The sequence below is a fragment of the Zingiber officinale genome, chromosome 2A (assembly GCF_018446385.1).
Source record: "Zingiber officinale cultivar Zhangliang chromosome 2A, Zo_v1.1, whole genome shotgun sequence".
Classification (NCBI taxonomy): Eukaryota; Viridiplantae; Streptophyta; class Magnoliopsida; order Zingiberales; family Zingiberaceae; genus Zingiber; species Zingiber officinale.
In genome coordinates this window covers 9,529,691-9,532,725 of record NC_055988.1, presented here as the reverse complement: position 1 = coordinate 9,532,725, position 3,035 = coordinate 9,529,691, and the positions used below count along the sequence as shown (strand labels likewise).

Below are 3,035 nucleotides of genomic sequence, written 5' to 3'. Positions count from 1 at the left end.
TGGGGACAAATTCGGTGAAAAAATATTGTTTGTTGCCATTTTTATCCCTAATTTTGCAACGAATAATAAATTTGTTGCAAAATTGGTAACGAATTTGGCAACAAAAATTGCCAACGATTTAAATTTTCGTTGCCAAATTCGTTGATAAATTTCATAAGCATTTGCGACGAATTTGGCAACGAAAATATTAATTCAATTAATAAATAAATTTTCGTCCCAGATTCTGGGACGAATTTTGTGGCACAGATTCGTCCCAAATTCTGGGACGAATCCACAGATTCGTCCCAAATTCTGGGACGAAATCTGGGACGAAAATAAATTTGTCCCTAATTACGATAGAATGAGGACAAATCATTTTCGTCGCCAAATTCGTCCCTATATTATATATTTTTTTCCAGATTCAATTTATTTATGCAATTCAATCCATAGATACATAAACATCAAATCCAAATAACAGATAATATACATTCAACACATCCGAATTTCACATACAGTATTAATAATTGAACTCAACTCATAATTCAACAAATATAAAGATCTCAACAAATTTTACAAGATCTATCTTGTTCAAGCTTCTAGAAAATATTATACAAAGTTCAACAACCCAATGTTATATAAGTCCATCATCCATCCAAGAAGGTAAATAAACTAATAATACATCAAGTCATCTTTGTCTGCCACAAAAGCTTTGCTCCCCATCAAATCTCCTTTGCCTACATAACAACAAACAAATAAACCAGATCATGTGTAACAAGAAAGATTGTAAATATGATACGATATGGCCATGTAACAAGAACGATTGGAAACAAGACATAACTGTGAAATTCCTTAAACATTCAAATAAATGTCCTATTTACCAATGATATTAACCATTCATGTCATAGCAACGGTAAATAAAATTATAAGAATTATCTTGAAGCTAAGTACAAGTATCGTAACTATGATACAACCTAATATAATTGGCACATCATATATATATATATATATATAGAGAGAGAGAGAGATATTGTGTAGTATGATATTAGGGTTCAAATTTCCTCACTTTGTTCACTTTATTTTTCATTTTAATTTACTGAATTTTATAGTTTTGTCCTTGGTGTGGTTGTGTTTTGGTGTTTAATGTAAACTAAAGAATGTTTAAAATAATTGTTCCTTTTATTGTGTTAACTAGTTGACAATTTCATACGATTAGCTTTAGCACATCTTTAACAACTCTTTGCAAAATATTAAGGTAGGAAGATGTATCGTTATCTAGTAAAGAATTTTAGAATGGTGTGATATAATTCTAGATGAAATATAGAACTTTTATGTATCTATATAGTTTTGAGACTGTACATAAATCAAATTCAGAACTTTTATATATCTGAATATGCCATAAAAAGAATAATTAAAAAATATATAGTTTTCTATCCATTTTTCATTTATGCAAAAGTTATTTATTTTATGGTGGCGTTCTTTATTCTATAAATTGTAATTGCACCATTAGATAATAAAGTGGGTTGGATCAGTTCAATAATATTTTCACTAGGAATGTCAACATCTTTGGTACCAACTTTGATAATGTCTTGTGGTATTTTTCTAGTTTTAGAATTTTTTTTTTAACCTTACACGCTTTTGCTTATTTTCTGTTCTGGATGATTCTTGAAAACTCACTGAGGCATAAAATAATAGTCATGCTTCTGTGGTTTAAACATACATGTAACAATCTTAAAAGCATAGTTAACATGTGGATTTTTGTTTCAAGTGTATGGATTTTATAAATCTTAGTTGATATATATGTCTTTTTTTGAGGGGACAAGAGAGATGCAAGGACTTGACTTTGTTTCAATTAGATTGTCTTTTAATACGGAAAGATGCATATCATGAAAAAAATTTGATTTATGGTTTGATAGTTCTAAATTCAGATGTGTACAATTAATTTTGAAAATCTTAATTGGTATATTTTTTGGTTTCTTTTACATAGCTATATTATCTTACAATTCAGATGTGTATAAATAATTTTGAGATTTTGAACATAATATAGCGATGGATTGAATGTAGTAAATATTTTATTTTCAATTGGTTTTTTTTATGTTTAATTGTTATCTTAAATATTGTAAATAGACAACAATTTTCTTACAATGATAATGAGTTTTAACTATTGAAATTGTTATGATAATACCTATTTCACCATATCAATCAATAGCTACAAATATTCTATGTCCATGTGACAGGGAGAGAATGAAAGGTAATCTTAAAATTTCCTAACATATGAAAATAACTCAAATGAAGAAAACACAAACTAGTTAAGCTTAATTTGGTGATACTAGTCTTTTAGTACTCATAGTTACTTGGTTGCTAGGTAAATTGTAATCGTAATTTGGAAATTGAACTAATAATGCAGTAGTAATAAATTTCAATAAATTAAAAGGAAATAGAAAAAAAAATAAATAAAATTAAAAGTTTAACATGTTACTTAATACTTACTTTTTTCTCCGACCTTTAGTTCGCCTCACCAACCCTGTTAAAAACAAATTGACAATATTAATTAAAATAAAAATTAGAAAAGTTAACAAGCCATTGATTAATGTGTAAAAAAAGTAAACATGAGACAAATAATCATCATACATAATTAAAATCATCAAAAACCATCACCACCATCATCGTTATCATCGTAGGCATCATCTTCGTCGTCATTGGGAGGATTCTGACTTTGAGCGGAGCTCAACTGAAGGTGTTGCATGATTAATTCTTGTCGTCGGCACATATCTCTAATATCTTTCTCCAAATTAGCCCGTTCTAGGTCTCTTTGCACCCTTTCTTGGTCTCTTTGCGATATTATTTCCTTCAGATTACTAACCTCATCAGTCAAGGTATTTATTTGGGTCGTAAGTGCTGATGTGGAGGAAGATGTTCCAACTAATTTTTGGGTTCTACTCAAGGAACCCATCCCCAATATTCTTCTCCCTTTTGGTCCTCCACTGGCTTCTAACCATAAACTCAAATTATTGCCAACAGACTCCTCAGACCCCTGACTATCGATACCAGCTTGTGAG

General features: G+C 29.5%; 1 long non-coding RNA gene across 1 annotated transcript; it reads right to left on the bottom strand.

The window, feature by feature from the left end:
* Window positions 1-665: 665 nt before the first annotated feature.
* On the bottom strand, window positions 666-2,816 carry LOC122044391. The gene is made up of 3 exons (XR_006129539.1): window positions 2,608-2,816; window positions 2,467-2,500; window positions 666-713 (listed from the first exon to the last, which is right to left on the bottom strand). It is a non-coding gene; the product is annotated as an uncharacterized LOC122044391 (long non-coding RNA).
* Between the last annotated feature and the right edge of the window lie 219 nt (window positions 2,817-3,035).